This window comes from Engraulis encrasicolus, chromosome 17 (assembly GCF_034702125.1).
Source record: "Engraulis encrasicolus isolate BLACKSEA-1 chromosome 17, IST_EnEncr_1.0, whole genome shotgun sequence".
Classification (NCBI taxonomy): Eukaryota; Metazoa; Chordata; class Actinopteri; order Clupeiformes; family Engraulidae; genus Engraulis; species Engraulis encrasicolus.
The window spans coordinates 40,416,382-40,428,872 of NC_085873.1; positions in this window are offsets into that span (position 1 = coordinate 40,416,382).

The window sequence follows — 12,491 nt, forward strand, 5'->3', positions numbered from 1 at the left end:
ACAACTAAAAATATCACACAGTGTCCCTTTAATAGTATTTCCCATTTGTAGCCTTTCAAGACATCTAGCAGTGCCTGTACAAGGAAACATTGCAACTACAGTACATTTTGTGTGCATAAGGTCATTTGTATGGTGGTTTATTCAATTAATGTGATGTGCCATTACCTTGAAAGTTTGTCTAGCCTTACAAGCCTATAATGCTTTTTTTTTTTTTTTTAGCCGTGAGAGTATTGCTAATACTGCCCCTCTTCTCTCTGTATGTGTGTGTGTGTGTCTGTGTACTTGTGCAGCGGTTTGTTTGTGCTCTTGACACATTTTTGTACCTCTTACCCACTTCTCCACAGATAGTATTTCACCCATATATTTTTACTGCTGATAGTAACCCTGTGATAGTGAGTGACGTTTGCTAAGCTAAACAGACCTGTGGTTCGCAGTAGAGGCGCAGTATATATAGTGGGCCTGCTCACCAAGCCAGGCACAGCAACTAGCGCCCCCTTGTGGTCTTCTGTGTCACTCTCACAGCCACCCGGGCCTCCCTACTAGTTCTTTTCCTCTGAACGCCGCCGCACTTCCACCGCACTCTGGCCTTTTGGCATGGGTTTTGACAACACTTACGACATCTAAATATGATCCATATTTTGCAAAAGCTTAATTGACAAACTCATTTTTACATTTTCAAAGAACTTTTTAAATTGTTTTATTATTTGCAATCAGAGTGGTGAAAGGAGGAACGCCCACCAAAAGCTGCTCCGAGCTGTTGACCAGTGAGGAAACTTTATTACTTCCTCCATAAGAGGAGGTGTGAGAACTAAGGAACTAGGCTGGAGGACAAGACATGTGGAACGAATTGAGAAGCAACCCATCACTATTTCAAAACAAACACAAGTGTAAGGAAGCTCTCAAAGGACTAGACCAATGAGGTTGGTGATGCTGTCAGTCAGTGTTGTTGTTGATGTTGATAAAGTGTGGATTATGTCACCATAAGCCATTATTACAATCACATCACAGCACAGGGCAGGGCAGTGTTGATTAATGATGATTGCTGTAATCAGGGCCGCTGACAGCATTCGCTGGGCCAGGACAAAGTCATCTGAAAGGGCCCCCTACCCAATACATACATACATAAAGTAATGGAGACCCAATTCTGGGCCACCTATCTCTCTGGGCCCGGGACAACATACCCCTTTGTCCCCCCCTGTCGGCGGGCCTGGCTGTAATACCCAGGGGCTAGGTCACCACCCCTCCCCCCACCTGCATTTGATGATGTGTGCCTGCTGATGAATCCTCAAGGACGTGGTCAGGAGATAGCTAGTAGAAGGAGATCTAATGGGATTCCTCGGCCGGAACTGCTATCATCTTTTTTATGACCTCCGCCAAGGAGGTAATGTTTTCGGTCGTGTTGGCTTGTCTGTCTGTTTGTTTGTCTGTCTGTTTGTCAGCAGCATAACTCAAAAACTAATGAAAGGATATGGACGAAACTCTGGAGTTGTTGATAATGACCCAAGGAACAAGTGATTACATTCTGGTGGTGATCCTGATCACGAACCGGAACCAGGACTTTTTGAAAGATTGTGTCAGCAGAATAACTCAAAAACTAATCAAATGATTTGGACGAAACTTTGTGGAGTTGCTAGTAATGACCCAAGGACCAAGTGATTCAATTTTGGTGGTGATCCGGATCACGAACCGGAACCAGGACTTTTTAAAAGACTCTTCACCATTGTTGGCCTATATATCTAGAAGTTCCTAGTGACCAGAAATTGAATTGCAGGGAGAAAGACTCAGGGAAAGACTTAGGGTGGTCAAGCAGATTCCTTGGCGGAGGTCTGCGCCCTCTGAGTGCTTCTAGTTACACATTGTTTTGTTTTTTTATTCTTATTTTTAAGACAGGACAGTGAAGGAGTGACAGGAAACGAATGGTCAGGAGATAACTAGTAGAAGTAGGTCCAGTGGGATTCCTTGGCTGGAACTGCTATCATGTTCTTTTAGGTAACACTTTATTTTAGTGTTACATACATCTATTAACAATGTTAATGTCTGTATATACCTAGGTAAGTTGTAAGGCATGTACTAAGCAAAATTAAACGTTTGTTACTAAGGTCCTTACTAAGGTTATAAGACATTTGCGAATACATGCCTAACAAATGTTTGATTTTGCTTAGTACATGCCTTACAAGTTACTTTTACAGTATATACAGGCATTAATATTGTATGCTAACAGATGTAAAACTAAAATAAAGTGTTTTATATATTGTTTTGGTCTTTTATGTCTTATTTTTAAGACAGGAAAGTGAAGGAGTGACAAGAAACAAATGGGGGGGAGAGAGATGTCGAAATCGAGCCGGAATCGAACCCGAGTCGCCGGTGTAGCAGCCCCGTGCCCTACCATTAGAGCCATGGTAGGGTCAACTGCTATCATCTTTTAGCCTATCTCATGGTGCCATGTTGTAGATTTGATAGATATTAGTCTAACCACATTGGAGGGTAATCTTAGTGATCTCAGATATGCTGTACTATAATTATGGCCACTGCACTATACACATCTACATTTAAAGGATGACACACACACACACTAACACAGGCACGTGTGCACACACACATACACACACACACACACGCACGCACACACACACACACACATACACCTGATTGTAATTACGTGTATGCACCTATATATAGGCACAGGATTTGCATAGCCCCAACGCGCTGGTGATGTATGCACATACATTCACTGATGCGGCCGTTCGTCAGAGACATGCACTTACGATGCACTCATCTGCTCTGTGGCAAGCACAAAAGGCTCACTTGCTCTCTTCAGCACTCTTTGAAATATAGACACACAACCCCCTCCCTTCTCCTCTCTCTCTCTCTCTTTCCCGCTCTCTCTCTCTCTCTCTCTCTCTCTCTCTCTCTCTCTCTCTCTCTCTCTCTCTCTCTCTCTCTCTCTCTCTCTCTCTCTCTCAGATCCTCCCTCTCTGAGTCTCAAGCACACACACGTAGAGGAGCTCATGTTCTCAATGAGTGCCTGTTTTTCTCCCCCGTGTGTGTCTGTGTTATGCAAGAGCCCTCTCTGAATTAATCAGCTGGTATCCCTCGCTGGCATCAGCCTCGCTGTCAGCACATGGCTCCTATACCTGCCTAGCTGTGTGTGTGTGTGTGTTTGTGTGTGTGTGTGTGTGTGTGTGTGTGTGTGTGTGTGTGTGTGTGTGTGTGTGTGTGTGTTTGTGTGTGTGTGTGTGTGCGTGTGTGCGTGTGCGTGTGTGGACTGGTATACCTGCATGTGCTTTCGTGTGTGCGTGTGGGTGTGCTTGCGTGCGTGCGTGTGTGTGTGTGTGGATGCCTTGATGTTTTTCACATCATCCTCCAGAGTGAAACCATCTCCTCCTTTGTCCTAGGAGGAGTGTAGAGGAGAGGAGGTTCTGTGGAGGAGCTGTGTCTGTCTTCTCTCTTTCTGCTTGACCTCCTCCGCTGCCCCGCTGCTGTCAAACACCACAAAGATACAGCCGGAAAGCAGCAGGATATTGTAAGCCCTATGTACAATCCCCCCCACCCCCACCCCCAGCCATATACCTACTAGGGCTGCCTGTAACGATTCACTCAACTCATGATTTGGTTTGTATCACAATCTTTGACCTACCGTTCGATACACCCCACCATTTCTCAGTTGCCATCATTATAAAATAAAATTATTAATAAAAACTATGATAGTTTACAGGTAGATTAGGTTACAAGAGTCTACTAATGGTTTGAAAAAAGTTCAAGTATGATAAAGAGGATGATTTGAAGCTAGGAAGCACTATAACTTTATGTTATCCGATTGTTATCTTGACTGATCTGTAACAAAACTTTGAAAGGGCCTATCACAATAGTGCCTCCTTGTATCACAATACAGTATCGTGACTCATGTATCATGACCTCTCGATTCGATACAATATCATTACAGTCCTAATACCTACATAAATCAGACACTGTGTGTCCCCCAATATACATGGGGCCCTGGTGACTCAGTCACACTTCACCCCCCCCCTGTACGACACCCCTGAGATACAGTACAACACGCTGAGCACCATGACCCGCAAAGCAACATAACGCTCAATGGGAAAAAAACGTCCATGTAACATACTGTACACAGAGCGTTAGCACCACATGACCCAAATCATAAACACACTCCCCTACGGAACCCCACTTGGTGTGTATATAGCGAAGCATTTTAAACACTTGTTGCTAATGTCTGTGAAACGGAACTCCCGCTCATTTTCGAGCCCTGTTAAGTAAACATGCATTTCCACCCCCGCAAGCAGCCACGTCTGGCTAAACGGGTGGTCGTCATGATGATGGGGGAATACATTGTGGAGTTTGTGCAGAATGGTTGAATGTTGTGCATTTGGGCTGCCGTTAAGCATGAGCAGAGTAAGCAGAGCACTTAGGGCCTCAACCACTTTGACCCTAAAATTGGGGCCTCCTAAATTAAGATTAACTAAAAAACATAATGAAAAAATATTAAATTACATTACAAAGCATATATTTATTAGTTATCAAAACATCCATTATTTTTCGGGCATACTGGAATTGTGAATACTGGAGTTATTATTAGTAGTAGTAGTAGTAGGAGCAGTAGTAGTAGTAGTAGTAGTAGTAATATTTAATTATGAGGGGGGCCTACTCTGCCCTACAATCTAAGAACGCAGTAACTCTGAAAACGGCAAACTGAGAAAAAAGGCTTCAAAGTTTTCCATATGGCGCGACAACTGTGTTGTCGGTAAATTGGTGGTGACACTTCCTGGTAATGCTTTTTTAGGATAGAAATTTAATGCACACAAAAAATAAATAAATAAATAACATTTATGTGTCTTTTTGCCACAAAAAACAGAGTTACTGCTTTCTTGGCTGGTATTACTGCCACAAAATGGAGTTATTATGCATGTATTACTGTCTACTCCCAAACCAGTCCCATTGGAACGTGCAGCAGTAACTCGCCGACTTACTGCGTTTTTGTTTTGTACGACATAACCTGTTAATACAACAAGCAGTAACTTTTTTTGGGTCATTTTTGCACTTTCAAAATGAGTTTTCTCCAAAACGGGACGGTGTTGGACCACCATTTTTTGACACAAGACAAATGAGGTAGTCTAAAACCCATTTCCGATATAAAAAAAAAATCGACCATTTTGAGTTACTGCGTTCTTGTTTTGCACGGCAGTACTGACCAGTTATGCTTAGGGCCTCCAAAACCTTAGCAGAGGCCCTGATTTTTTCCTCATGTGACAAAAGAGCACCTTTTGGGGTGACGGAAGCCAGTGTGCCATACTCTTTTAGCTATGCTCTTTATGATTAAAGGACAGACTGTCACTAATGCTTACTCTTAAAGCGGCTGTTATTTTTGAGCATGTGCAGAGTTAATCTCTATATTTTACTTTTTTTTCTCTCTCTCTCTAGCTCTCTCTCTCTCTCTCTCTCTCTCTCTCTCTCTCTCTCTCTCTCTCTCTCTCTCTCTCTCGCTAATTATTCTACATGACAACCTAACGGGTAACAGTGCTGCTGGTTTTCTTTAGGGCACTTTCTCAGGGGAATTAAGAGTACAGAGTCACAACACAGGCTTTCAGCTACTCTCAAGGCCCTGGCTTTGACAAATAGCTGGCCTGCCCCTAGTGTGCAGGATGGTGATGATCTGACATCATCAGCATACATACAGCACAGTGGTGTAGTCTACGTAGAACGCTGGGTATACGGAGTATACCCACTTCTAAATTTCATTGATTTCAGTATACCCACTTAAAATTGATTGATCCATTGTTTTGAATAGCACATATATATACAGTATACCCACTTCAAAAAATGCTTAAATATACAGTATACCTACTTCAAAAAAGTAGACTACACCACTGATACAGCGCAGTATACTGTATACAAATTGACAGTAGATATAACTCTCAATGGGTATACAACATAATCCTGTCAGATATTGGTGGTTTCCCTCTTTGAGGAGGTTCCCCTCCCCAAGCCATTCCCAATAGTTTGCTTCTGACACACCATCCTGTAGTCTGAATGAATGCAAAGACTCTCAGCGAAGGCAAATATCACAGTGAAGGCTTCTGAATCAGGTCATTTCTCCTGGACGGATCAGAGATTAGAGAAGGGCTATCCCTTTATCTGATGTTCCGATGCTGGCTGGGTTTCTATGAGCTTGGCCGATTTTTATCGGCAGGCAGGCAGGCAGGAGACCTTGACCCAGAGCTCCAGGTATATATACCACTGGCATTTACTGCTGATGAAAGATAGCAGGCACTCAGTACACAATGCAGTGTTAATTCAACACTTAGATACGCAGCGGCCCCCAACCACCGGGTCGCGGTCCGGTGCCGGTCCGTGGACTATTTGATACCGGGCCACACGACATAAGTTAAAAAAAAATTAATAAATCCAGAAGACATGCCTTTGTTATGAACTGCAGTGCAGAACTTATCTCAAGTATAACTTTTAGTATCGCCATATTAATGTGCATTAGCCTAGACGTAGCACAAGTAGGCTATTTTAATTTTCAATAACAAGCAAACTTTTCTTTGTGCCGTCCATCACTAGTTGAATGTCAAATGCGCCAGACGCATGCTGCGAGGCCGCGCCCACTTTATATTTCAATGCTGCAATGCAAAGTGGATGGTGGCCGTTTTCCAGGGTTGGCTGTCTTCTCCGGCTCTTTCTTTTTAAGGCTTTTGAACGTTGCGAAGCAAACTTTTGGGAGCTATTTTAGAAATCCACTTCTATCATTTGTTGCTGTTTCAGTTTCGTGACAACGCTGTGTTACGAACGTGATTGCGTTGCGAGACATGTCTTGTGGTTGCAACTAATAACGACCAACACTTGTTTCAGGAGCTCCTGAAAGTCAGCGTTAGCAGAAAATCAAGCGATGACATGCAACCTTTTGCCTTTATTATTGCACATAAAGGCACTCGGACCGCGGTAGACTCAAACGCTGGTTATGCAGCAGTCCACACAAACGCGACGCGAGGTCACGAGCTGCTAGTGGCAAATTTCAGCGGTATCAAACTCCAGCTTCCAACTATCCCTCGCGTTGTTCGAAAAAACAATGACGACTGCTTGTTGTTGGAAATGGTTGACCTTGAATTAATAGAAGCGCCACTTAACCAGGAGACCTATAACCCAGTCATAAATAGCCCTGAATTTCACTGCGCAAAAAATGTCCTCCTCAATGACAATGAACTTGGTCAGAGCAGAGAACGCAGAGGGCCTATTCTCACATGGTGAAAAATAGTAGTAGTAGGCCTATGTAGTAGGCCTAACCTAGTTTTGGGTGATCTTCCTTGCACCACTAGCCCTATGCCCAAGAATGGCTCCACAAATTAGTGGTGTAATTGTCAGTTTAATAGTCAAATACTAAATGGTATGTTTAGATGTAGGCTGTTACACATTTTGAATAGAGTGAAGGAAAAGGAGGCTTATTTTTAAGCCCTATTGATACTATTGATGCTATTATTATTAGGCCTATTAACAATGATAACAAATAATAATGATAATAATAATAATAATAGTGTGATAATAATAATATTTATTATTGTTATTATTATCATTGTAATTATTATTATTATTATTATTATTATTATTATTATTATTATTATTATTATTATAACGCGTGACTACCGGTCCGCGAAAAAAAATGGGACTCAAACCGGTCCCTGGTGCTAAAAAGGTTGGGGAACCCTGCTAGATAGTACTCTGGGACCAAATACCATCTAGAATATGTTAAATCAACTCTCTGGCATTTACTGCTGAGGAAAGATAGCAGGCCGCCGCTTGACCAGGGTTGCCAGATGAGGCAGATGATTTCCAGCCCAAAACATGCTCGAAACCCGCCTGGAAGACGATAAATCCCGCCCAAGTCTATGGATTTCTATGGCCAAAAATGTGGCGGTTTTTTTCTGCTAAAAGCCATTTTTACTTGCAGACAGCCATCCTAAGCAGCCCAATTGGGCGGGAAACCGCCCAATCTGGCAACATTGCGCTTGACACCGTTTAAAAAAATGCTGTGTTCATTCAACACTTTTCAGAAAATAAGGCTATGCAACATTACAATTCTGAAAATGATCTAGTGTGACATTTGTGCTTAAAAAAACCTCCAGTGTAACCAAAAAGATCCAAGTAGGTCCTACATTGTGTTCCTTGTAAATAATCACTCAGACACCCTTGAGCTTAAAAGCGTAAAATGCTGATCTATCCCAAAACCTGTTCTGTTTAACCGTTTTCTCACTCATCCAGAACATGTGTAATCCTTTTTTTGTAAACTTGCTAACTAACAACCTGACTACTCATAGTGTAAACTAATCAACTAACCAAACTACGGCGTCGAAAACACAACCTCTTCTTTGCCAATTTTTGTTTTCTTTTTTATTCTTTTTGGAAACTCCAACTCATTGACATTGTGACACAGCACTCCACAGCACACAAGTGAACACTGCACACTGCACTCAACAAAAATTGTATTTATGCCTCACCCGTTCAAGGGGGCAGCCCCCAATGGCGCCCCAAGGGAGCAGTGTGGTGGGACAGTAACATTCTCAGGGTACCTCAGTCATGGAGGAGAGCACTTAATTACTCCCCCCACCAACCTGGTGGGTCGGGAGACGAACTGGCAACCTTTTGGGCTACTAGTCTGACGCCTTAACTGCTTACCCATGACTGCCATCATGATTCTGCACTTTGAGGTTTATTTAGTGATGGCATCAGAATACTGTATGTCTCAGCTGCATGTGACCTGACTCCAGACAGTGTAACAACAAAAAGAGCACGCACATTCGCCTCAAAAAGAGATGGGGTGCAGGACTAGCAAACGAAAGTCACGTTAAAGCTGAAAGTAAAGTCCGTGACACCAAAGTTAAAGAAACAGGAGCTTGGCGTCGCGGACTTTACTTTCAGTTTTTTAATGTGACTTTGCTAGTAAAGAAAAGTGAAGTCTGTGACACCAAGCCCCCTTTTCTTTCTTTTACTTTAATGTGGAATTCGAAACGTCACATTAAACTAAAAGAAATGGGATCTTGGTGTCGCAGACAAGGGTGGATTACTGCACGGACCTACCGGGCACAGGCCCAAGGGCCCAAGAGCCAAGGGGGCCCTGCAGCTCAGGCCTCTATATTTTCATTCTCATAGGGCGTTGAAACTGCACTTTTTAACAACTGTATTTTCACATTTTCTTGGGGGACAAATCCCCAGAACCCCCAACAATATAGACAGGCAGGCCGACAGCTTTTACTGGGCCCAGGACAAAATCATCTGATAATAAATGCAATGTAATGGGGACCCAATCCTGGGCCCGGGACAACAAACCGGTTGATCCCCCTGTCGGCGGGCCTTAATATAGGGTCTACAACATCTGGCCTACACAGTTTTTTTTTCTGTAAACCAACGATGCTCATGGAAAGGAGGGGCCTTCCTTGTTGTCTGGCCCAGGGGCCCATGAAGTCATAATCCGTCCCTGGTCGCAGACTTTACTTTCAGTTTTCATCTGACGCCAGACAGCACAATCTGAGGTTGGTTGAGTTGTTGCTGTGGAGTGGAGTGTGGTGTGATGATGATCTCTTTAGAGGCTGGGAAGGTGTCGGCGAGCTTTTCAAGTATTCAAAAGGCGCGTTGAGGCTGTCGTCTGCAGGTGGAATTACTGTCATCTCAGAGAGACATCAGAGCTTATCCATCTCCTCTCTGTGGAGGGCTTGGAAAATCGCACTCTCTTTTCACATACTCTCCCTCTCCCTCTGTCTGTCTGTCTGTCTGTCTGTCTGTCTGTCTGTCTGTTTCTCTCCTTCTCTCTCCTGTTCTCAGCCTCTCAATCCGTCTCTGTCTCTTCCTCCCTCTCTCTGTCTCTCTCCATTTCTTATTCAGTTACTCTATCTCTGTTTATACATCTCTCTCTCTCTCTCTCTCTCTCTCTCTCTCTCTCTCTCTCTCTCTCTCAGATCCCTGTGTGTGTGTGTGTGTGTGTGTGTTTGTGTGCGTCCGTCTGTGTATGTGTGTGCATGCGCCCATGTGTGAGTGTGTGTGTGTGTGTGTGTGTGTGTGTGTGTGTGTTTCTGCATGCGTGTGTGTGTGCGTGTGCGTGTGCGCGTGTGTGTGTGTGTGTTAAGAAAGTCGGGGAGTTGAGTCGGGGCCACAGTGGCTGTGAGAGCTCTCTTGATATTGATCTTCTTCCACAGTTGTCTATTTCTGCGTCTGGAGGTGATGCTGCTGAATAATGATGAGACGAGGCAGAGAAGAGCATTTGCCTTTTCATGACATGATTGTTGGTTGAAGGAGGCATATAAAATGATATCTGTCTCTCTCTGTTGCACTCTCTCCCACTGTCTCTCGCTTTCTCTCTCTCCCAGTGTCTCTGTGTCTCTGTTTCTCTATCTCTATATCTATCTCTATTTCTGTCTCTCTATCTCTCTATCTCTCTCTCTCTCTCTGTGCTCTCTCTCTCTCTCCCCCCTCCCTTGTCCCCCTTCACTTCCCATTATTCAAATGGCCTAACTCACTCTTTCATTTCACACACATTTGTCATCCCCCTCTCTTGCTTTTTATGTCTGTCTCCGAACAAGATGATTGGGGTGCAGACAGTAGTGAGTAGAGAAGCACCAGAGCCCTTGGCCTGGGATGTCTCCAGTGACCTGGCAAAAAACGACGTCGAAATTACAAATTACTCATAAGAACTACTGTGTAATTGCAGTATCTTGAGTACATTTAATTAGCTATTTGTATACCCCTGCAATTTCCAATGGCCTGGCAATAGCCAGTAAGTTTTCCTTGGGTTTCCTTACAGACAGGCCAGCTCTGAGCGAGTCATATTCTGAGCCCACTAAAAACATTTTTCTAGGAAGTTCAATTTACAGTATGTGACCTCAGATGAGTTTGGCATATTGTTGACATACTAAAAGCTCATCTTCCCATTCAAAGTCTGTCATTTGAGGGCATTAAATCCAAACCTTGTATCGCTGCCCAAATCGTGCCCTATACGTCTGTTACATTGCTGTCTTCTTTTTCTAAGTGAAAGGTCCGCACACTTAAAATCCTTTCTGTTTTCTTTTCTTTTATTTGAGAATCTGATGAAGACTGTGAAGTCGAAACGTAATCCAGCCATGAAATAATAAAAGAAAACAAAAAGGATTTTAAAGGGACAGTTTGGTCAATTTCAACATGCAGTTGTATTGCTCACGCTACCCTTGACTTGTCAGTACCTGGTGATGCCACATTTTTCGGCTCAGCCCTTTCCGAGATATGAGCAATTGTAATGGGGGCAGCGTTTGTTTACATTTTTAAAAAATGAAACATAGGCCAGCTCCAAATATTTTCCCAAAAGGTACTGCTGTTTGCTAGTTGTCTGCTGATGTTTTATAACCTTTTGGATGTTTTTGGGAATAAATAAAAATGTTTTTTTGAAATGTAATCAAAGAGCTGCCCCCATTACAATGACCAGGATCTCGGAAACGGCTGAAGAAGAAAAAAAAATCTCAGGCACTGACAAGTCCAGGGTAGTGTGAGCATTACAACTGCATGTTGAAATTGACCAAACTGTCCCTTTAAGTGTACGGAGCTGTCACTCCAAAACTACAGTCAGCCTTTGTCCTGCACCTTTTTCCTGGGATGTGCACAATCTTCACCTTCAACTGTCTTCTTTTTCTAAACATTTTCCCTTTCTCTTGTTTGATTTCCATGATGGCTGCCTCCCTCTCCTTTAGTATGTCTGAGTACAGTCACAAAATAGTGAGCCATGGATTTGAATCAAGATTGAGATTGAAAATAAAAAAAACATGCACATCAGTCTCAAAAACGTTGTGGTTGCAGGACTAGCAAAGTCACATGGAAACTGAAAATAAAGTCGGTAACACTTTATTTTAGGGATACATCTTAGCACTAATACATACAATGTACCTGTTTAAGTAACTTGTAGCTGCACGGGTTAAGAGAATGGCCACGCTTCATACAGGTGTTTAGTTGACGATTTATTTTTTCCAACTTAAGAACCATCATAAACATCGTGACAACGTTAGCGCCTTAACCTTGTCCATGTTATCTTCCGTAGAAATGCACAGCCGTGCATATTAGTCCATCTTTTCCTCCACAGAAATGCACAGTGCACATGAGTCTTCAGTATCTCACCCGCGTAATCCCCATAATTCTCTGCTCATAACATCCGCTCCACGTCACTCACATACAACCAATGAATTATTGCATAGGGATAATGAGGTTTTTTAACAGCATGGAATAATTCCTTTCAGAACATACATGAAATATATTATATATTACACATCACAAAATAATGAATTCAAACCCAAAAATTATAAATGCTAAGACATAAATGACAACACTGTCTCATGGACAGTTACATAACTTGTAAGGCATGTACAAAGCAAAATCAAACATTTGTTAGGCATGTATTCGCAAATGTCTTGTTCATGCACAATAAGGCATTTATTACCAATTTAACCTTAGTAAGGACCTAGTAGGCC